The 24,583-nt window shown below is 42.6% G+C and overlaps 1 protein-coding gene and 1 non-coding gene across 3 annotated transcripts in view; both read left to right on the top strand.

Moving 5' to 3' along the window:
• LOC124613439 (leupaxin) overlaps positions 1-24,583 on the top strand; it is a 482,569-nt gene that overhangs the window by 176,294 nt on the left and 281,692 nt on the right. The gene's annotated exons all lie outside the window — the stretch shown is intronic.
• Positions 11,046-11,120, top strand: Trnas-cga. The gene has a single exon. It is a non-coding gene; the product is annotated as a tRNA-Ser (tRNA).

Raw genomic sequence — 24,583 nt, 5'->3', positions numbered from 1 at the left:
ACCACTCACAGCAATACTCGACGTTTGCTATCCGCCAGTACATGAGATCCGCGCGCTCGCGGTGTAGCTGTGGTTGCTCCTTTGCGTTTCCACTTCACAATCACATCACCATCGACTTGGGCAGCTTTATAAGGATTGAAAGGTTGCTGATGGATTTGTTACTCAGGTGGCATCCAGTGACTAGTCCACTTTTGAACTGTGAACTTTCCTAACCGACCCATTCTGCTATTACTCCTTCTCTACTGAGAGTGGCATCCGGATACTATTGATCAGACAGTGCACATTACTTTTAGTTGTAGATAAATGGTATGTTATGGTGGAATAGTCGCGTTCATGAAGTGAAGGGATTTCTGTGATAGGGATTTTCATTTGCAAATAAATCCGTAATTTGTGACTGTTGGATGAGGCTGGGGTGATAGTTCTTCTACAGACATTTTTGATCACAATGGGGAATGACTCTATGCTTACGATTACAGCACGTCTATCACTCGATATTCTTGCACGGACAATGTGGCAGGTCTCTATCATAGAGAAAAAATACAAAACGAGCTGAGACTGACCCAGGAACAAAGATCGAGGAAATAGTTGCGCCATTTGGCGCCTCATTATGATTTTGTGCTCAGCTATGTAACTGGCACAGCAAAGTAATGGAACGGTAGTGCATCAACTGACCAATTTTGATACTGGTTCCCGACTTCACTACTGCGAGTGCCTGTTCCAGTCTGTGCACTAAGGGGAAGGGGAGGGGGGAGGTTACGAGGGTAGATTATGCATTGCACTTTTTCTCTTATGAAGCTTGGCTCTGTTCTGGAAATTCTCTTCGGTTACATCAAGAGTTTCTGCGTGATATGAAAACAGGAATGTGGTGAGCAAAAAAATGAGTTCAAATGGCTCTGAGCACTATGAGACTTAACTTCTGAGGTCATCAGTCCCCTAGAACTTAGAACTACTTAAACCTAACTAACCTAAGGACATCACACACATCCATGCCCGAGGCAGGATTCGAACCTGCGACCGTAGCGGTCGCGCGGTTCCAGACTGTTGCGCCTAGAACCACACGGCCACTCCGGCCAGCTGTGGTGAGCAGTCGGTGCAACACACGTTATTGTACCGATAATTTTCCGCAAAGCCGTAACTTCCGCTAAGTATGTGAACAGTATACTGCAATTGATTTTCTTAGAACTAACATTTGGAAAATTTTTATTTGTTATTTTTTTCTGCATTCTGTGGAATGGAGTACATTGCGCGGCAATTTTTACGTTGAGTAAGGTATAATACTTTTTTTCAAACGCTATGAACTTCACCTATCCGACGTAATAATTATTTAACGGTTGAAGAATACTCAGACCAATACGCTTTTTTGATTTACTGTTTGTTTCTGTATTAGTGTACTACTGTATATTCCGTGTAAATAATCAGTTTGATTGCAACTGGAAGAGGTAAGAGTTGCATGAGCCGAGCTGTCACTGATCCATTATTCACGAGTATCAGACTTTTGTCATTTGTAGATCCTAATATTTCCGTTCCACCTATGTAGTTCATTTTACTCCCGCACGCATGTTGTTGCGAATTGATGTCTCCACATTGCAATAATGGAAGTGGCAACTTGTTTGAAGAGATAATAAAAAAATATGTTTTTATTCATGCACAAGGAGGTTTGTGCAGGGCCGATTTTTTCCTGATTTTAGTAGTATAATAATTCTTCCGCCCCACCGATGAAGTCAAATAGCGGACGTGTGTATCATAAGAGCGAGTTCTCCTCTTTAGCGAAAATTTAACTGAGATTTCAACCAACTTTAGGTGAGCGTGTGAGTGTCTTTCCACGTTCACGTTTTTTTGAAACTCTACTAGACATTGCAGAGATTAATTATATTTCCTAACATCTACTGTATACGTCATACCTTAATATCAACTCCAAGTTCTGTTTGTTCCACTGTTGTTGCGATTGTATTAGGTTGATGCAAAAGTTCGTAACGTTTTTGTTTTGCTGTTGGTATTCCAGTTGCTATGGATTTATGTAGGGATGGTCATTTTTTATTTGTAGTTGACTGCTGCTATTTGAGTTTACATATTGTCATTTTGTCACTTTGAGATAGTGAGTGGAGCTGTGGCCGCTAGGAAATGGGATGCCAAGTGGAAAAATCGGAACATTTCGGAGACACTTTCCTATTTGAGTTCAGTAGAGGGATAACAGCAGCGGAGGCAGCCAGAAACGTTTGCGCCGTGTATGGGGATAACGCCTCGCCAAGAGAATGGTTTTGACGTTAGTGACTCTCCACTTTCCGGAAGACTTTCGGAGTTTGATGAAGATCGTTTAAAGGCAATAATCCACAATACTCGACGTCAGTGTACTCGAAAACTGACAGATGTGATGAATTGTGCTCATCCACCATCGTGCGATATTTGCATGTAGTGTGAAAGGTTCAAAAATCTGGTGCATGGGTATCGGATGCTCTAATCAAAAATCACAAATATCAGCGGTTGGCCGTATGTGCATCTCTGCTTGCTCCTCATCAGTTGGCTCGTGAATAACACCGATCGTTCCTATCCTGTATGGTTACGGGTGAAAATAAATTATGTCTTTATGCTAACATAAGGAAAAGAAAGGAATGGTTGAGCCCAAACAAAGCAGCAAGTCCCCGTACAAAGACCTGCACGCATCCACAGCAGATAATGTTACGTAACTGGTGCGACAGCGACGCTGTGGTGTACTATAAGAATTACTTCCCCGAGGTGTAACCATCATCTCGGACCTTTATTGTAAACCACTCAGACGTCTTGCAGATGCAATCCGAGAACAGCGACCAGGAGAAAACTGTATGATGTTGCTTCACGATGACCCCCGCTAGACTGAGAAAACATTTTACAGAGATTGGGTTGGGAAGTCATTCCGTACTCACTTTATTCGCCTGATCTTGCGCCTTCAGATTTTCACCTGTTCCGCTCTCTGTCGAGCAACCATCAAGGAGCTTCCTTTCGGGATGAAAATGCGCTCCGAACTTGGTTCGCTTAGTTCTTCGGTTCAAAACCACGTTATTTTTTCTGTCCCGGAATAGAAAAGTTGCCCCAGTGTTGGGAGACTGTTGAAAATCGTGAAGGAGAATGTGTCATTGATGACTAAAATCTCTGTTGTGTATATCTGTTGTGTTTATTAAACTTATTGGAAAACGCTACGAACTTGTGCACGAACCGAATAGTTACGTCCTGCTTGATGACTGTTAAGTGATGCAGCTTGGTGTGTATGGTTGGTTATCTTTCGGAGTTGGAGGGTGACAAGGTTTGATTCTTGTTGTACAGTGTACTACTAGACAACTCTGGTCGAAGTTCTGCAGATATATAGCATAGCTTTTACTTCTGTTTCCTTATCTTTATCCCGTACCTTCACGGGGTCAGATCTGGCGATGTTAGTGGTAGTGGGTGGCCGGATGCCCTTCGTGTCGCCATCCCTTGCCCCCCCCCTTTCCCGGTAATATGTGTAGCCCAGTTGTCTGCGCCTAACGTTATCCGTGTGAAAATGTGCGAACGTTTTCTAAATGTTTGCTATTCGTGTAGCTGAGGGGGGACCTACGCACATATTCGGTTGGGAAACCACCTAAAAACACATCCAGGCTGGCCGGCACACCGACCATCATTGTTAATCCGCCAGTCGGATTCGATGTGGGCCGGCGGACCGCGCTGGATCACGGAAGCGGTGTGCTAACGCACGCGACTATCCGTGCGAATCATTGATAAATAACATAGTAGGCTTACCTATTCTGAGGTTCATTAGTTCGAATCCACTGTGGCCATGTCATTGAATGGTTTAATAGCTTTTCTGTGTTACGGATTGTACTACCTCAGTACAGTGCTAAAATTGATATAATTTTGTTTCTGTTGTATTCGACACCATCAATACGTCACAGTTTGAGGTGGGAGGAAGATTGGATGACCAGAAGCTCTGTTTTGCAGTCGATGTATTCATCTATGCTTCTGTAAAAGATAAATGTTTTCGCCGAGTTAGCTTTTTTTTCTAGTGGTGAACACAGTAATGTGACAAAAGGCGTGGTTGGTTCAAATGGCTCTGAGCACTATGGGACTTAACATCTGTGGTCATCAGTGCCCTAGAACTTAGAACTACTTAAACCTAACAAAAGGCGTGGTGTATCTCCTAATATCGCGTCGGACTTCTTCCTGCCCGGTGACGTGCAGCGACGCGACGTGACATGGACTTAACAAGTCGTTGGAAGTCCCTTGCCACGCTACCTCCATAGCCTTCCATAATTGCGAAAGTGTTGCCGGCGCGGGATTTTGTGCACGAACTGACCTCTTTCGATTTTGTCCCAATAAATGTTCGATGGGATTCATCTTGGGTGATCTGGATGGCCAAATAATTCGCTCGAATTGTCCAGAATGTCCTTCAAACAAATCACGAAGATTGCGGCACGGTGACATGGCGCGTTGTCATCCATAAAAAATCCATCGTTGTTTGGGAAGATGAGCTCCATAAATGGCTGCAAATGATCTCCAAGTAACCGAGCATAACCTTTACCCGTCAATGATTGATTCAGTTGGATCAAAGGACCCAGTCCATTCCATGAAAACAGCACACACCATTATGGAGCCACGACCAGTTTGCGCAGTGCTTTGTTGACAACTTGTGTCCACGGCTTCCTGGGGTCTGCGCCACATTCGAACCCTACCACCAGCTCTTACAACTCAAGAGCCACGGTGTTCCAGTCGTCTATGGTCCAACTGATACGGCCACGAGCCCGGGAGAAGCGTTGCGGTAGAGGCTGCGCTGTTAGCAAAGGCACTAGCGTCGTTTGTCTGCTGCCATTGCTGATGAACGCCGCATTTCGCCACACTGTCCTAACGCTTACGCTCGTCGTACGTCCCACATTGATTTCTGCGGCCATTTCACGCAGTGTTGCTTGTCTGTTAGCACTGACAACTCTCCGCAAAAGCCGCTGCTTTCGGTCGTTAAGTGAACGTGAATACCGTCGACCACTACGTTTCCCGAGGTGAGAGGTAATGCCGAGAATTCTGTAGTCTCGGCACATTCTTGACACTGTGGTCCTCGGTGTATTGATCTCCCTAACGATTTCCGATATGGAACTTCCTCTGTGCCTACCTGCAACTACCATTCCGTGTTGAGAGTCTGTTAATTCCTGTTGTGCGGCCGTAATCACGCCGGGAACCTTTTCACACGAATCACCTCAGTACAAATGACAGCTCGGAACTTTAATAGTGGCAACTATTTATTTACAGCCCGTACAAAATAGATACGTGTTTCAAAGTTTTACTGACCTTCAAAGTAGTCACCAGCATTGTGTATAACCCGTTGCCAGCGATGTGGAAGTCGTGGGATACTCTTAGCAGAGCCAGTTGTGTTGACAGTGCGAGTGGCGCGGTCTACTGCCCGACGAATTTGTAGCAGTTCTGAAGCGAAAGCCGTGAAGTGTTTCCTTCAATTTAGAAATCGAGTTGAACTCACGAGGGCTTAAATCAGGGTAGTGCAGTAGGTGGAATAGCACTCAGCAGTCCCATCAGTCAAACAAATCAGTAACAGCTTGCACTGTACGTGCTTGAGCATTGTCCTGCAAAATGATGGTCAGGTCCTGCAGAAAGTGTCATCACTTCTGTCTCTATGCTGTTCATTTTTGGAACACAACCTGCGACAATGCTGGTGACTACTTTGAAGGTCATTAAAACTTTGAAACACGTATCTATTTTGAACGAACTGTAAATAAGTAATTGCCACTATTAAAGTTCCAACCCTCGTATATCGGTCTATTTACTTACAAGTAACTATTGTCTTGAAATTGTGATATCTGCAAACACTTTTTTTTTTTTCGAAGAAGTGGAGCTCCTCCGCTCCCGCACTCGGATCGTGGCCTTAACAAAATGTGCTGCTGTCACTTCTGCGAAAGGATTAGCATTTATTGATGGGTCACAGGACGCGGGACTGTGATGTTATCCGTGTGTCTGGGTGCAGTCACCCACTAATACGGTCTCTTGTAGGAGGTAAGAGAATGAATGCGGCTTTCGGCAGAGACAAACAAGTAACACGGCAGTCGCCATGGGGAAGGAAACCTGTGCAGTAGTCTTAGCGGGTAGTAGGGCTGCTGGCGGATTTACCCTGGCACCAGCGATAGTTAATTCCAAGGTGCGAGGATATGTTAACGAGGGTAGGTTACCCCCGTTTCTGGGCGCCGACAATGTCTTCTGCGCCAATGTCAGCGTATTTGTAAGATGCCAACGTCGTCACCTGAGAGGTCAGTTTGATCAAAAACTCGAACGCTCATCGCAGGATTACGTGCGGATTTTGTTTACGCTTATGTGTGTGTCAGTCTTCCCTGTCGTTGCCAACTTGTGGCATGTATGAGCACAACTAGCAGTGCCAGTCAGATTTGCTGTGATACAGTGTCTCGCCGATATTGAGTTGTCTTTGTGTTTAGTTTTAACTTTCTATACCCGGTTAAGAATCCCCAAGGAAAAGCGTTTTGGGGCGGTTATGTTTCTGCCTGTGGTTATGATCGTAGTTCACCAGATTTAGGATGAAGGATTTGTTCGAGTGTCTCGAGTTCCTGGACATTCTTGTGGCGAGTTTCTTGAATACCTCCATGAGGGCCTCGAGATGGCATTCATTGTGCATGTCCGCGCTGCGCCAATATCGTGTAGCAGTGCTTATGATTCGTAGGTCTTTGCTCTCTGTGACGTGCAGGCGGCGCAGATGTGTTGGAGCTGCATCACCCCAAAACTGGAGCTGAGTTTGTCATCATTGGCGCCGGCCGGTGTGGCCGTGCGGTTCTATGCGCTTCAGTCTGGAACCGCGTGACCGCTACGGTCGCAGGTTCGAATCCTGCCTCGGGCATGGATGTGTGTGATGTCCTTAGGTTAATTAGGTTTAATTAGTTCTGAGTTCTAGGCGACTGATGACCTCAGAAGTTAAGACTCATAGTGCTCAGAGCCATTTGAACTCATTGGCCTAAAAAGAGTCACGTGCATGAACCTCGACACAGTCCTATTCAATTTATTTTGCCTGTTAGGCATTGGATAGAATTGTTTGAACTTTGCGAGTGCATTGACTGTTGTTCTCCCCAAGTCAGTTGCGGATCCATCCAGGCACCGAGGTACCTGACTTCCCTAAGGAATTGCATTGGACGTGTTTGTACTGTCATTTGTCGACGGTGTTGATGTTCTCTACGAGTTGCCTCGCATTTGCCGACGACGCCATTTTTCTAGCAGAGGTTCGACACTTCTGAGTGCTGTCTGTAGTAGTGAGTTAATGTCTGATTGTTCCAAGTCTTGCTCCAGGAAGGCGGTGACATCACCGTAGATGGCTACCAAAGTGTTGCACGTCGTTGGGATATCGTCAATGTGGAGGTTAAATAACAGGGGCCCCAATTGTTAGCTTGGAGTACTTCGGCTTTTATACATATCTTTACCTATATTTAAGCATGTTTATTATTTGAATTGATAGTATTAAGCACGTTATTTTACGTTACGTTTAGCTTCAAGAATAGAAGTACGGAGCAGTGCCGAATTTGGCGGTGGGTATAATGTGCTTGTAATCTTATTTTCCCCCACTCTGCAAACAGAACGTATGGACCAAATTTGTAGTGCCTTGCTAAGCTAGCGGCACTGTAAATATATTTTTTTTACGTAACTGCCAGTTTTTGCACACACATTACACCCAGTTTCTACATTAAAGGTGTTTTGAGAGCTATTTGTTCTTTCAGAAGTCATGCTAGGGGTATTGGAAGGAGTGAATTTCTCCTTTTCGTTCTTAGCGCATGCTATAAATCCACTGCCATATCCAATATTTATAACTGTACCCGCATCTGGTAATCTACGACCGGCTCTGTTGTTACATTGATGATAACTGCGGCTGTGGCCACAGCTTCAGTTCTTGGTGCTGTTTCTGTAGGTAGTTACATGTTTTGTCGGGGTCATCGTAGTCTGGCACACTGTCAACATAGTTATAGTGTGTGTCGTAGCAAAAAAAAAAAAAAAAAAAAAAAAAAAAAAAAAAAAAAAAAAAAAAAAAAAAAAATTTTATCACGAATATGCGGAGTCATCCGAATTGTGAATGTTGTTTACATAGCAAAAGAAGGATGTGTAGAGTCCCTCAGCATGGAACTGCAACAGAGGATGCGACTTCCCGGCGGAGTCTGGATTAATCTCATCACTGTTTGTGTGTATACAGCACAGCAGTGACACTTATTGTTGTGTGACGAGCTTAATATTAACCATTCTGTTTCGAGAATAGGCAATGGTCGATTAGAAGAAATACCGTGGCTTCCCCGTGTAAAAAACGGTTCAAATGGCTCTGAGTACTATGCGACTTAACTTCTGAGGTCATCAGTCGCCTGGAACTTAGAACTAATTAAACCTAACTAACCTTAGGACATGACACATATCCATGCCCGAGGCAGGATTCGAACCTGGGACCGTAGCGGTCGCTCGGCTCCAGACTGTAGCGCCTAGAACCGCACACCCACTCCGGCCGGCCTTCCCCGTATACAAAACTGTCCCAAGTTCTGGTTATTCCGTAGGTAGTTCCAACTCAGATAGCCTGCCAGCGTTTCTTTGCATATCGTGATTGCTCAGCAGTAATGTAATCACGTTTACTGCTGTTCGCCCAGGCATTTCGTGTGAAACAAAGTCGGTACGATTCCACTGGAGTCTGACGAACAGTGTTGTTATTGGTTACTGTTTTCAGTGTTCATGAAATGGAACTGCACGAAGAGATAGCAAGTGAAGGGTCAGTTGGGGACGGTTTCTATACTCGATGTGTTTGAAAATGAGTTACGTACTCGAAACCATCATCCAAAATAAACAGCTTGCTGCTCTCGGTGAATCCGAATGTGAACTAGAGGTCAGTCTTCTATTTACAAGTACAGCGTATTTTATGTTCGACTTATATGTCTTTTGATTCCAGAGCAAGTTCTTCCAGTTACATCAATTTTTTTTCTGACTTCCTGCAACTCTGTGCTTGTCACTGGGAATAATGATTTATAATTGCTCACATACATATATCCTGTTGCAGTTATTGCAATTCTGCTGCTTAATTGCTCTAATTTACATCTAAAAACAGTTCAAACAATATAGCAACATAATACAGAGAAAATGTTCTGCAAGAAGACTTTAAAATCAATTTCGTTTGTTTGTTTTTTGAAACAAGTTTATATGTTTGTGGATACAAATGGTATGTCTACTTTGTTGCCCATTTTTGATTAATTAATTCCTTGTGTAATGTAAATAATTTGAAAGATGTGATAATAATGGTTAAGCTTCGCATCAGCTTTCGTTCAACATTATAATTTATTGTATTGCTGTGGAGTAAAAGATTTCTAGTTGAAAGTGGAAAAAGTGTGTCTCATTGGTAAAATACAAGACTGCTAATCCAGAGGTCTCGGATCCGACCGCAGGTCAGGTCTAGGGTTTTTTTATCTATCACGTATCACTTCTGTCACCTCTGGCACTGTTTTTTAATGTGAAAAAGGCGTCGTTCCTCTCTGGTTAGTAAGCTACGTGAAACTGTAGGTCTTCCTAACGTAAGTCAGAGGAAGATAGTGTCGTACCGTCTCCAACAGGGCAACACTAGTTGCTTAGTACAACACTGTGGTGTTCAGACCAATCTTCGGGCTAATGATGGCTTTATTTTGTATAGTTTCTTTAAAAAAATATCAAGTATGCATATGTTTTGTAAGTTATTAAAAAAAGGCGCTAGGCCGTTCAAGGTGTTGAATAAAATGTATTTTTTTTTTAATTGACGGTAGCCTTTGTAAAAACGGAGCATTTCGCTTTATTGAAGGTACAGGGAATGAACGGTAGGTGAGGAGAAGTATTGGAGAAATAATGTTTTGGAAAGAATGTGACTGAAGTCTTGGGATCAAGGGCGCCAATCCAAGCTCCAAGCGTGCGGAAGAGGACCGAATGGAGAGGAGGTTGAGGGGGGGGGGGGGAGCAAAGATGAGTCCTGATAAGAAGAAGAGTAGTATTAGTAGTAGTAGTAGTAGTAGTAGTTGTTGTTGTTGTTGTTGTTGTTGTTGGTGGTGGTGGTGGTGGCGGCCTTCAGTCCAGAGACGGGTTTGATGCAGCTCTCCATGCTACTCTATCCTGTGCAAGCTTCTTCATCTCCCAGTACCTACTGCAACCTACATCCTTTTGAATCTGCTTAGTGTATTCATCTCTTGGTCTCCCTCTACGATTTTTATGGTTCAAATGGCTCTGAGCACTATAGGACTCAACATCTTAGGTCATAAGTCCCCTAGAACTTAGAACTACTTAAACCTAACTAACCTAAGGACATCACACACACCCATGCCCGAGGCAGGATTCGAACTTGCGACCGTAGCAGCCTTGCGGCTTCGGACTGCAGCGCCAGAACCGCACGGCCACCGCGGCCGGCTACGATTTTTTACTCTCCACGCTGCCCTCCAATACAATTGGTGATTCCTTGATGCCTCAGAACATGTCCTACTAACCGATCCCTTCTTCTAGTCAAGTTGTGTCTCAATCCTATTCAATACCTCCTCATTAGTTATGTGATCTACCCATCTAATCTTCAGCATTCTTCTGTAGCACCAAATTTCGAAATCTTCTATTCTCTTCTTGTCTAAACCTGCTGACACTTAAATCTATATTCTATGTTAACAAATTTTTCTTCTTCAGAAACGCTTTCCTTGCTATTGCCAGTCTACATTTTATATCCTCTCTACTTCGACCATCATCAGTTATCTCGCTCCCCAAATAGCAAAACTCATGTACTACTTTAAGTGTCTCATTTCCTAATCTAATTCCCTCAACATCACCCGATTTAATTCGACTACATTCCATTATCCTCGTTTTGCTTTTGTTGATGTTCATCTTATATCCTCCTTTCAAGACACTATCCATTCCGTTCAACTGCTCTTCCAAGTCCTTTGCTGTCTCTGACAGAATTACAATGTAGTAGTAGTAGTAGTAGTAGTAGTAGTAGGAATAATCCGCTATACCTTTGGAAGGTAGGAGACAAGATACTGGCAGAAGCAAAGCTGTGAGTACCGGGCGTGAGTCGTGCTTCGGTAGCTCAGTTGGTAGAGCACTTGCCCGCGAAAGGCAAAGGTCCCGAGTTCGAGTCTCGGTCGGGCGCACAGTTTTGGTCTGCCAGGAAGTTTCATATCAGCGCACTTTCCGCTGCAGAGTGAAAATCTCATTCTGGATGGATCTCTGCGCGAACTTCATAGTCATATGGGGAGGAGGGGGCGGAGCGATTACCGTTTCGTTGGGAAAGGATGTGGAGTGTGCAGCAATAAGGTCAAGGAAATGTGTTGGTAGTAGCGCGGCAGAAAACCCTGATTTCTCTTCTTTCGAATATATGTGGCCGGATTTCCGATGGGACTTGAGTCCATCCCTGTAAGGAAAGTCCTGTACTGCGTTTATTGTCTTTGGAATCTGTCTTCTCCACGGTACGAGAGATGCAATGTTAGAAACCAGCGCTAGTCTGACGCTGTCGCTGTGAATGGAAAAGCGACGTAGGGATGGGGGGCAGGGCGCGCGCCGGGATGAATGGCACCGCACCGCGCCTCGCCCCGCACCGCACCGCTGCGCTGCATACCGGCCGCTGCGGCGTGACGCACCCACGCGGGCCGCTCCCAGCCCGGCTGTGAGTGACGTCACGGTCGCGAGCTGCCGCCACGGCGCGCAGTGGGTATATTCTCCGCGGTCCAGAAAGGCGTGCCACTGGCGGCCGGCGAAAACGCACCATGGACGGTAAGTCGCACCGCAGCTGCCAGCGCGCCTGCCGCGCTCGGGTTTTCTGTCGGATTTCGTAGACGCATCAGAAATTAAGTACCGCGACGATGGTTCATTGGAATGTAATTTTTCCGCGTGGACGTCTATAAGTTTGTGGAAAGCTGAGATTCTGTCAGAGAGAGCGCAGTACCTTGCTCTGTACAGAGCAAGGGTTATGCGTCACCCTGTAGTAGGACCATTCTCGTTTGTGTTATTTATGAAAGACCTAGCAGACGACGATATTCTTTCTGAGACGTTTCGCACATGTCGCGGTTTCTCCGAGAACGCGCCACCTAATAAAAATGCCCCAGAAGTCCCACGTCATAGAATGGTACAACGTTCTACCAACCGTAAACATGTAACAACTCTTGGGTCAGGACTGCGTAATCATCGTGGGATTAACAGCTTACTGGGGCATGCAATGAAACAATCGTATGGGACAAAGTTCTTGTTCAAAGTGTAGTGTAAAGCAAGCGGAAAGGTTGCGTTCAGTGGTAAGAAATTAAAACACTGCACTTCGTTTCCGAAAATCTTGTTTGGTATTTCGTGGGGTATTGCGATCATGAGGTTGCATTAATTGTGTATGAGGAAAATAGACAGTTTAACGCTTCGCGCATCGTTACAGGATTACTTATTTCTAGAAGAGTGGCAAAAGTGATGAATAAGATCAGAAAATATGCCGCTCATAGCTAGACGCCAATCTTTTCAGTAAAATAGTCATTTCTTGGATACATACTCGAAAAAGGATGGAATTTCTGTCCATTAGGAGAACGCCCAGAACTGCTTTTCATGTGGATAGAATGGGTGACAGGCGAATCTAAAAATGGTCCCACGAACGTGTAAGTATTGAAGATAATATTAGGTTATCTACAGCTCTTCTGCCCGTTTCTCATCGATGAATGGAACCAGAAGTAGTTTCTGTAGCATAACACTGTGAAACGGTTTTACCGAGCGGTTTCCGTCAGTGGACGAGGTTTAGGTTCCGTACAGTGTAAATCAAATTTTATTTTTTCATTTTGCGATAAGCATACAGTTTTTCAATTCGTCGTACGCAGTATACCATTTACCTTTCTTTGACGCAATACTATCGTTAGCTTCAACAAACTCTGTTTTTTATATTTGTGTATGATATATTACACTCTTTTATGACTTTCCCTTTCCTGTTCTAGAATCACGGTGTCGTCGTATCCTAAGTACACCGGGATATGACCCACGCTTTGCGACACCTGCGGTCAGTTACTCCGACTAGATTGTGCAGTGTCTCGGGTCTCGTTCGCATTCGGCAGGAGCGTATTAATTTCACCAAATGCCGGAATGGTTCCTTTGACAATCCGTTGCCAATTTCCAACCACGACGTATTCAATGACGAGCTTCTGTTAAGGCGAATGATTAACCAAGTTCTGCTGATAGTGCAGAAAACGAGATGAGGGAAAAATTTCTACTTCTGCGTTCGCAAGCCACCGTTCAGTTTCTGGCGGAGGGTAGTTTACCAGTATCATCCCCAATCCCCCTACTACCTACTCAGTTCGCGTATGCTACACTGGAACAAAGACTGTAGACAGGCTTTTGTATGAGCCCAAATTTCTCTAATTTTGCCGTCGTGGTCATGGCGCGAAATGTGTGTCGTACGTGTCGGCATGCTTCTTGACTCATTCTGGAACGTGGGCTCTCGGAATCCTGTGAGTAAGGCGTTCCGCGATGGACAAGGTCTAGTAGCGTCTCCTGCTGCAGTTCGTTGAACATTTTGTGCATTTCTGTGACTTTCTCACGCCAGCTGAACAAATTCGTCACAAATCGTGCGGCTATTCATTACTGTATTAACTATCATGTATAGCTAGCTAATGATTACGAATATTGCAGTTGTGCTGTGGCGCTGACAAATATCAGAAGTCTCTTACATACTTTAACCCTTTCAGACCTGAATTTTTTCTGCGGAAGGAAAATTTTTCTTTATGATTTAGTGTTCTTAGGTAATTTTTTAACGATTTTAGATGCATGATGTACACAAATATGTTGTTGTTGTTATGGTCTTCAGTCCTGAGACTGGTTTCATGCTGCTCTCCATGCTACGCTATCCTGTGCAAGCTTCTTCATCTCCCAGTACCTACTGCAGCCTACATCCTTCTGAATCTGCTTAGTGTATTCATATCTTGGTCTCGCTCTACGATTTTTACTCTCCACGCTGCCCTCCAGTACTAAATTGGTGATCCCTTGATGCCTCAGAACATGTCCTACCAACCGATCCCTTCTTCTAGTCAAGTTGTGCCACAAACTCCTCTTCTCCCCAATTCTATTCAATACCTCATCATTAGTTATGTGATCTACCAATCTAATCTTCAGCATTCTTCTGTAGCACCACATTTCCAAAGCTTCTATTCTCTTCTTGTCTAAACTACTTATCGTCCATGTTTCACTTCCATACATGGCTACTCTCCATACAAATACTTTCAGAAACGACTTCCTGACACTTAAATCAATACTCGATGTTAACAAATTTCTCTTCTTCAGAAACGCTTTCCTTGCCACTGCCAGTCTACATTTCATATCCTCTCTACTTCGACCATCATCAGTTGTTTTGCTCCCCAAATAGCAAAACTCCTTTACTACTTTAAGTGTCTCATTTCGTAATGTAGTTCCCTCAGCATCACCCAACTTAATTCGACTACATTCCATTATCCTCGTTTTGCTTTTGTTGATGTTCATCTTATATCCTCCTTTCAAGACACTGTCCATTCCGTTCAACTGCTCTTCCAAGTCCTTTGCTGTCTCTGACAGAATTACAATGTCATCGGCGAACCTCAAAGTTTTTATTTCTTCTCCATGGATTTTAATACGTACTCCTAACTTTTCTTTTGTTTCCTTTACTGCTTGCTCAATATACAGATTGAATAACATCGGGGAGAGGCTACAAACCTGTCTCACTCCCTACCCAACCACTGCTTCCCTTTGATGTCCCTCGACTCTTATAACTGCCATCTGATTTCTGTACAAATTGTAAATAGCCTTTCGCTCCCTGTATTTTACCCCTGCCACCTTCAGAATTTGAAATAGAGCATTCTAGTCAACATTGTCAAAAGCTTTCTCTGAGTCTACAAATGCTAGAAACGTAGGTTTGCCTTTTGTTTAATCTATCTTGTAAGATAAGTCGTAAGGCCAGTATTGCTTCACGTGTTCCAACACTTCTACGGAATCCAAACTGATCTTTCCCGAGGTCGGCTTCTTCCAGTTTTTCCATTCGTCTGTAAAGAATTTCGCGTTAGTGTTTTGCAGCTTTGACTTATTAAACTGATAGTTCGGTAATATTCACATCTGTCAACACTTGCTTTCTTTGGGATTGGAATTATTATATTCTTTTTGAAGTCTGAGGGAATTTCGCCTGTCTCATACATCTTGCTCACCAGATGGTAGAGATTTGTTAGGACTGGCTCTCCCAAGGCTGTCAGTAGTTCTAATGGAATGTTGTCTATTCCCGGGGCCTTGTTTCGACTTAGGTCTTTCAGTGCTCTGTCAAACTCTTCACGCAGTATCATATCTCCCATTTCATCTTCATCTACCTCCTCTTCCATTTCCATAATATTGTCCTCAAGAACATCTATATACTCCTGCCACCTTTCTGCTTTCCCTTCTTTGCTTAGAACTGGGTTTCCATCTGAGCTATTGATATTCGTGCAAGTGGTTCTCTTTTCTCCAAAGGTCTCTTTAATTTTCCTGTAGGCAGTATCCATCTTACCCCTCGTGAGATAAGCCTCTACATCCTTACATTTGTCCTGTAGCAGTTCCTGCTTAGCCATTTTGCACTTCCTGTCGATCTCATTTTTGAGACGTTTGTATTCCTTTTTGCCTGCTTCACTTACTGCATTTTTGTATTTTCTCCTTTCATCAATTAAATTCAGTATCTCTTCTGTTACCCAAGGATGCACCCGTTTTCAATACATACTTTGAATATTTGGCTTCTTTTTATGGACGAAAATATGAAGTTTTGAAATATTCACTGTTGTAATAAATAAACTGATAATTCAATAATTACCAAGGAGAGTAACTGTAAAAATTTTCAATTATACAGTGGAGTATAACAAACAGCTTCCTTGAATTCTGTTGGTCACACTAGCTGTTGCGCACTGCTGCATTCACTTGCTGATGTTTTTACAGTGATGCCCAATAGGTGGGAGTACTTTTGCATCACTAAAAGAATGAACATTCACAGACGTGTACTTGAGATTTCCATTGAGGAAAAATATAATACACACTAAATATTAATGTGCACAATTGTAGTCAGATAGTCTGAAGGGTTAAGTTTCAGTATCATTTCTGCCGATCTTCCTCATATGTATCCCCTTACTTCTCCCGTCTTTGTGTTTAAACCATGTGTCCTGTTTTGTTTAATGGGATTTCTTATTTCATAAGTACCATGTATTTCTTGTTATTAATCGTGTAAACTCATCTTTTTTCTTTTGCGTAAGGCTAATTAACTAATTAATTAATTTCAGAAGTTTTTTACACTTTTGTACTTTCACACTGAAAGGTATTATCTGAGTTATATTATTCCTGTTCTCAACTTCTCTATCATGTTCTGCAGGGTGTCCCGGTAGGATTAGTCAGTATTCAGTGATATGACAGGAACGATCATTCAAAGCGAAAGAGTCTTGTACATGTGGGCTCTAAAATGCATACCTCAAGAGCTGTGAGCACTTGTTCCTCTTCGATACTGTGAAACGAATCTCTTCCACTTCAGGCCCTTAGCTTTCAATATTTTTTAGATGGTACTATTGACTAAAACAAGAAAAAAAGGTCCAGTAAAAATGGGCTCAGAAGTGCATACCTGAAGAGATGTCAGCAGTTGTTCGTCTCGCTGCTGTGAAACACATCTCTTCTATTGAACAAGTGCTCATAGTTTTTAAGGTATGCATTTTACAGCCCAAGTTTAGTACATAATTTTCTCTTGTTTTGTTCCATACCGCCTCCTCCGAAAATATGAAAAGCGTAGAGCTTGCAGGAGAAGAGATGGGTTACGCAGCATCAAAAATGAACAAGTGCTCGTAGCTCTTAAGGTATGCAATTTAGACCCCCTGTTTGCTAGACATATTCGCTTCGAATGATCGTGTCTGTCATATCCCTCAATACTGACTATGACATCCTGTATATTTTGATCTCGTTATACGCTGGCAAAACTGCATATGGCATGTGGCTGATGTCAGAAATAGGAAAGATCAAAAAAGAAAAGAAAAGGTTGGTTTTTAACAGGTCTGTATCTTATATTTTCAGCAGTTCTATTCGTTTTTAGTTTTGAAGCGTCAGGAACAGCAAGGTTGTGTGGAGGCTAAGAGATTCTGGACTGGAATTCCAATCTACATCTATACTTCGCAGATCACTATGAAGTGTATGGCAGGGGACACTTCTCACTGTTAACACATACGGTTTTTTCCATTTCCATTAGCGTATGGAACGCGGCAAGAGGAATTGCTTAAAAGCCTTTGTGCAGGTGTTCTGGCACCATACTGGAGCGGTGCTTAGGGGATGTAATGTATTTCTAGAGTCCTCGCTAAATAGTTAGCGTCTGTCTTCCAAGAGTCTGCAAATTCGGGGTTTTAAGGAGCGTTTACCTGACGCTCTCCCATGAGTCAAACAAATCTGTGACAATTCCTTCTGTCCTCCTTTGTATACGTTTGCTTTCTGGAAAAGTGGGGTTTAAATCCCCATTCTGCCACCCAGATTTAGGTTATCTGTGGTTCCACTGAACCACTTAATGTGATTGCCAGGGTGGTTTGTTTGGGAAGAACATGACCGATTTCCTTGCCCACCCTTGTTGTTCATTGTGCTCCGGCTCCACGCATCTTTTTTTCCGACAACGTATTGGATTGGACTTCTCTCTACACCTACGTATTTACTGCTTAAGTCACCGAAAAATGCATGGCCGGAGCGTACTATGGTAGCCGCCTTCCCGTTCATTCATGAATACAGCGAGGGGAAAATTTCTGGTTGTACACCTCTGTACGAGGCGTAATCTCTTTCATTATTCTCAAGATCTCTACGAGAAATGAAAGATGATTGTAGTGGAGTTACTCCACAGTCATCTTTGAATACTGTATCTCGAATTTTACCGTATAGGGTATCTAGAGAAATGCGTCCCCTTTCTTTCAGAGATTCCTGTTGAAGTTCCCCTGGCATCATGGGTTATATTTTTGTATGGCTATGCCGACCTGTTGCAATCCTGGCAGCGCGTCCTCCTTCGATTTCTGTTATTCCTTACTTGATAAGGTATCCAACGAGTGGAACAAATTCTAGAATTCGCCGCTCATGCGTCTCCTTTGTGATTTCCTTCGCGATGCACCCAGTTTTCCTAAATCCCTTCCACCAAATCTAAATCTTTTATTTGGGACATTGCGACGATTTAAATGTTTTATTTGATGTATTACGACTGATTTCAGGCCGTCTTTGCATTTCCCGCCGCATAGTAGCATTACCTCCAGGTATTTAAATGACGAGACACACTGCAGAAGTTCACCGGCAAACTTGTAATCTTGTCTTCAGATATTACAGTGTTCTTCACTTGATTGTGGACATTACCTTTGGGTTATCCATTTTTCAAGAGAACAGACAGCCAAAACACGAAATGGAAATAGTCTAAGCCGTTCTACATTCTATCACAAACGCCATGCGGCGGTACCTTCATGTATGCAACAGCATTGCCTGCGAACAATCCGAGAGTGCTGTGTTAGCCATACTGATAAATTACTCTTATATAAGTATCAGTCAAATAAAAACAAAACAAATGGAAAAAGTAAGTAAGCTGTTTATTATTTCAAACGTAATCCCCATAACCGTTAACAGATGTATCGCACTGTGAGACAAGACGGTCACTGCCTTCATGGAAAAATGTTTGCGGTTGCCTACGGAACCATGACTGTACCCAGACTAGCACCTGTTCGAAACAGTTAGACGGCCACGAATGTCATTGTTCAGGACCCCCAAAATAAGGAAGTCATACGGGGAGAGATCGGGGCTGTGTGGAAGGTGTATAAGGACTTCCCAGCGAAACTTCTGCAGGGTGGTCGAAACAACCTTGGCAACATGTGGGCTGGCATTGTCCTGCAAGAGAATGATACCGTCCGCGAACATTCCTGGGCGTTTCGACTTGATGGCGCGCGCAGAAGTACGTGAACACTTTGCAGAAATTGAAGAGGAATATCAAGTCCAAACGCCCGTGGATGCTGACGGACGGCAACATTATGTTGCAGTACAATGCCCACCCCCATGTTGCTTTCCGCACAGTGCCGACCTCTGCCGATGCGATTTCCATATTTTTGGAGCTCAGAAGAAGAACATTCGTGGCCGTCGGTTAGCTTTGGACGAAGAAGTGCACACCTGAGTACAATCATCATCCCGTAGGCAACCGCAGATATTTTTCCATGACGTTATTGACAGTGGGATGAGTGTACTAGCAGTTACGGCGATTACTTTTAAAATAATACACAGTTTACTTACTTTTTTCCATCTGTCTCGTTTTCATTTTATTGTCCGTTATACAGTCAGTTCTGTCATCAGACGTTCTTTGAGCCAGTCACAACCATACAGAATTACTTCTCAGACATGTATCTTTGTTGTCAGTCGACGATATAGACGAGGGATGACATAGTGACTATGAAAGTGACAGTGGAAATGTAAATGAGCGTTTGGCGTCATTGGCCGGGAGGCCCCTTGTGGCGCAGGTCCGGCCGCCTTGGTGCAGTCTTATGACATTCGACGCCACATTGGGCGACCTGCGCGCCGGGTGGGGATGGAATGATGAGGAAGACAGCACAAGACCCAGTCCCTGAGCGGAGAAAATCCCCGACCCAGCCGGGAATCGAACCGGAACCAAATAAAATTTATAGGCGTAAATGTCATCGTCACATTCAATAAAATGATGATAAACTGGTGAACACTGATGATCCGTAACGTCGGGTAGTCGCTGGCGCACTTACTGTCTTAAAACTATTGTGGAGACACGTGCCAACATCTAGCGGTCACGCCTCCTCAGCTGCCTCCACCATAGTTGTAAGACAGTACGCCAGCGACTACCCGACGTTACAGATCATCAGTGTTCACCAGTTTATCATCATTTTATTGAATGTGACGATGTAAAGAGATACTGGACTACTGTTCTTTTGAGTGACAACCAAGCTCGTAAGATTGGACGACTCTCACAGGCTACCATATACTACCACCCAGTTGGCTACGACCAGTGATAACAAATTGTCAATAGCAGCACGCAAGGGAAGAGCCACGGACGTAGTAAGTGCACTTTAACCGATAAAAGAATTAGCGTTGCTGTAATACGGCCAGATTGTTTATGAGGGGCAGTTGTGAATGTACAGGTGTTGGTGAGATGAACTGCGCGCCCGAGCCTGCTTTGCGCTGCGACTCCTGCTGTACGATCTAAGGTGGTAGAGTCAGAGCCACAGCTGTTACTGACCCCTCCCTCGATAGAGTCAGCAATTTAACAGTTTGTCAAGCAACAAATAACCACAAAATTTGTGAATATGAATATTAAGCTGGTTACACCAGGTGCTAAACAAGTGACAAGGTACAGTGGAATTACACGGATCAGGTATGGAATTAGAGCCGTGTTTAAACATAATATGTGGCTCAACCGCCAGTTGTGTCTGAGAATCATACAGCTAACTAAAACTTTCTCTCCAATGCAGTGAGACGTAATAGGATTGTCAACGATTAAGCACATGTTGTAAATAAAGAAGTTAGAGAGAAGTCTATAAAGAACATAAAAGATCTCGTAGTTCACAATCGAATGAAACGAATACACAAAGTTGACCAAATGCTGAACAATAACTTCATACTTTCAACGTGTAGAAAATCTGAGACACAAACAGTTCACAAAGGCAGAGCAGTACCTTATGAATAAAGGCGTAACATTTAACATTCTTTCCAAACTACAAAGTAGTATCATTAAAAATCTTATATTTAACAGAAAAAGAACCTTCGACATGACACAACTCCCCAGTGTAGATCAAAACAGAATTACTTCTGAAATCTCCAAAATCATTTCTGAACAAATGAAGCGTGGCAACAAAGACAATCACAGCAGGAAATTACCAATATACACCGTGAAATATTAACAAGAAATTAAAAGCACATGGTGCAATAGGACTAAAACTGACAAAGGCAACACATTAATTGTAATAAAAACTGGGGAGTTTAAAAAGAAAGTTTATTGTTTTTTTAAGGAACAATGAAACTAAGCAAAAACATAATCTTACAAACAAAGTTAATGCACAAATCAGGGAAGCCCTTAAAAACACAGTTTGTCCTTCATAGGTAAAGAAGGAAGAGTATGCATGATTACAAAACCCAGAGCTCAAACATTACATGCACAACCAAAGATTCATAAAAAAATACCTATCCGACATACTACTAATAGTATTGACAGCTCCTCCTACATTTAATGCAAAAAACTCAATCATTTACTCAACACATTCTATATGTACGAGAAAAAATACACAATAAAGAATATGCTATAATTAGCTGAACATATCACAAATACTAGTAGTAAAAACAACAGCAAACTTGTTTCTTTTGATATTACTATTTTTATACAAATATTGATATTAAATAAACTACGGATATAATTGAAAATAATTTAATCAAACATAAAAAATTATGTAGTCGTGAAATCTCTGAGCTTATTTAGCAACTTACTGCTTCTTTTGACTACTTCAGCTTTCGGAATGATATATACACGTAACTGTACAGTTCGACCGTGGGGAGCTACATCATGGCGGGAACCATGGCTGACGTATTCATTAACTGAATTTTCACATTATGAGAGTGTTGAAGGGCGATCTGTTTTTAAGTGGAATAACACGGTTTAGTATGTGTGCAGCATATGTAAACAGATGTGCTTTGTGTACTATATTTGTATCATATAACAATCATCTGTGAGCTATAGGTATGGCCTTTTGGACAAGGTGCCGTGTGTTTTTAAATATTTTAGCGATGACAAACGTTTATAATATGCTGAGTTTTATCCACATGACATCTTGTGCTTCAGGTTCAGCATAAAATGAATGTATTTTACTACAGAAAAATGTTTAAGATACGTAAATGTACAGGTCCATTTCCGGTTGTTTTATAATACCAAACTAAAACTTTTATACCAAATGTTACAGCTTAACTTATGAGAAATATTCCATGTATTGGATTTTCTCACAGATCTGAAAAGACAGCTGTAGTTGTTGTGGTCTTCAGTCCTGAGACTGGTTTGATGCAGCTCTCCATGCTACTCTATCCTGTGCAAGCTTCTTCATCTCCCAGTACCTACTGCAGCCTACATCCTTCTGAATCTGCTTAGTGTATTCATCTCTTGGTCTCCCTCTACGATTTTTACCATCCACGCTGCCCTCCAATACTAAATTGGTGATCCCTCGATGTCTCAGAACATGTCCTACCAACCGACCCCTTCTTCTAGTCAAGTTGTGCCACAAGCTCCTCTTCTCCCCAATTCTATTCAGTACCTCCTCATTAGATATGTGATCTACCCATATAATCTTCAGCATTCTTCTGTAGCACCACATTTCCAAAGCTTCTATTCTCTTCTTGTCTAAACTATTTATCGTCCATGTTTCACTTCCATACATGGGTACACTCCATACAAATACTTTCAGAAACGACTCCCTGACACTTAAATCTACTCTCGATGTTAACAAATTTTTCTTCTTCAGAAACGCTTTCCTTGCCATTGCCAGTCTACATTTTATACCCTCTCAACTTCGACCATCATCAGTTATTTTGCTCCCCTAATAGCAAAACTCCTTTACTTCTTTGTCTCATTTCCTAATCCAATTCCCTCAGCATAACCCGACTTATTTAGACAACATTCCATTATCCTAGTTTTGGTTTTGTTGATGTTCATCTTATACCCTCCTTTCAAGACACTGTCCGTTCCGTTCAACTGCTCTTCCAAGTCCTTTGCTGTCTCTGACAGAATTACAATGTCATCGGCGAACCTCAAAGTTTTTATTTGTTCTCCATGGATTTTAATTCCTAATCCGAACTTTTCTTTTGTTTCCTTTATTGCTTGCTCAATATACAGATAGAATAACATCGGGAATAGGCTACAACCCTGTCTCACTCCCTTCCCAACCACTGCTTCCTTTTCATGTCCCTCGACTCTTATAGCTGCCATCTGCTTTCTGTAAAAATTGTAAATAGCATTTCGCTCCCTGTATTTTACCCCTGCCACCTTCAGAATTTGGAAGAGAGTATTCCAATCAACATTGTCAAAAGCTTTCCCTAAGTCTACAAATGCTAGAAACGTAGGTTTGCCTTTCCTTAATCTTTCTTCTAAGATAAGTCTTAGGGTCAGTATTGCCTCACGTGTTCCAACATTTCTACGGAATCCAAACTGATCTTTCCCGAGGTAGGCTTCTTTCAGTTTTTCCATTCGTCTGTAAAGAATTCGCGTTAGTATTTTGCAGCTGTGACTTATTAAACTGATAGTTCGGTAATTTTCACATCTGTCAACACCTGCTTTCTTTGGGATTAGAATTATTATATTCTTCTTGAAGTCTGAGGGTATTTCGCCTGTCTCATACATCTTGCTCACCAGATGGTAGAGTTTTGTCAGGACTGGCTCTCCCAAGGCTGTCAGTAGTTCTAATGGAATGTTGTCTACTCCCGGGGCCTTGTTTCGACTCGGTCTTTCAGTGCTCTGTCAAACTCTTCACGCAGCATCGTATCTCCCATTTCATCTTCATCTACATCCTCTTCCATTTGCCGGCCGCGGTGGTCTAGCGGTTCTAGGCGCTCAGTCTGGAACCGCGCGACTTCTACGGTCTCAGGTTCGAATCCTGCCTCGGGCATGGATGTGTGTGATGTCCTTAGGTTAGTTAGGTTTAAGTAGTTCTAAGTTCTAGGGGACTGATGACCACAGATGTTAAGTCCCATAGTGCTCAGAGCCATTTGAACCTCTTCCATTTCCATAATATTGTCCTCAAGTACATCGCCCTTGTATAGACCCTCTATATACTCCTTCCACCTTTCTGCTTTCCCTTCTTTGCTTAGAACTGGGTTTCCATCTGAGCTCTTGATATTCATACAAGTCGTTCTCCTTTCTGCAAAGGTCTCTTTAATTTTCCTATACGCAGTATCTATCTTACTCCTACTGATATATGCCTCTGCATCCTTTTATTTGTCTTCTAGCCATCCCTGCTTATCCATTTTGCACTTCCTGTCGATCTCATTTTTGAGACGTTTGTATTCCTTTTTGCCTGCTTCATTTACTGCATTTTAATATTTTCTCCTTTCATCAATTAAAATCAAAGACAGCTAAGACTGTTAAAATTGGCTATCTTGAATAAAACAAAGTGTTATCTTGGCCTTTGAAGGGTTTGTAACAAGTATTCATTAGCCATACTGAAGAAAATTTTTTGAGTGATTAAAACAGACAGCTTAGTTGTCTTGAATAGTACATTGCTAATGAGTCAATCCATGGGTACGGATATAACATTTGTATAATTGACAAAGAAGTAGTAACATGAAAACGGTGGTGTCACAGAAGTAACAACCCTTCACTTTTCATGGCATTACCCTGATGCACAATAAGGTCAAATTCGCCAGTAAAGTCGAAGTGAATAACAATAGTAACTTTTTGGGTGTTATAATAAAGAAAAAGGATTTAATGCACAAATTACGAAATTTTCTGGAAACCAAAAGCTACAGACACATTAATCAATGTTGAATTCTGCACCTAGTAATCCATAAAAACCGTACTTTTACACATTGATATCGACATGATAAAGTTGCAGCTTGCTGAATACTAGATTAACAA

This window comes from Schistocerca americana, chromosome 1 (genome assembly GCF_021461395.2).
Source record: "Schistocerca americana isolate TAMUIC-IGC-003095 chromosome 1, iqSchAmer2.1, whole genome shotgun sequence".
In the NCBI taxonomy this organism is placed as follows: Eukaryota; Metazoa; Arthropoda; class Insecta; order Orthoptera; family Acrididae; genus Schistocerca; species Schistocerca americana.
Note: the sequence above shows the minus strand (reverse complement) of the source record. Positions and strands in the feature narration are given on the sequence as shown.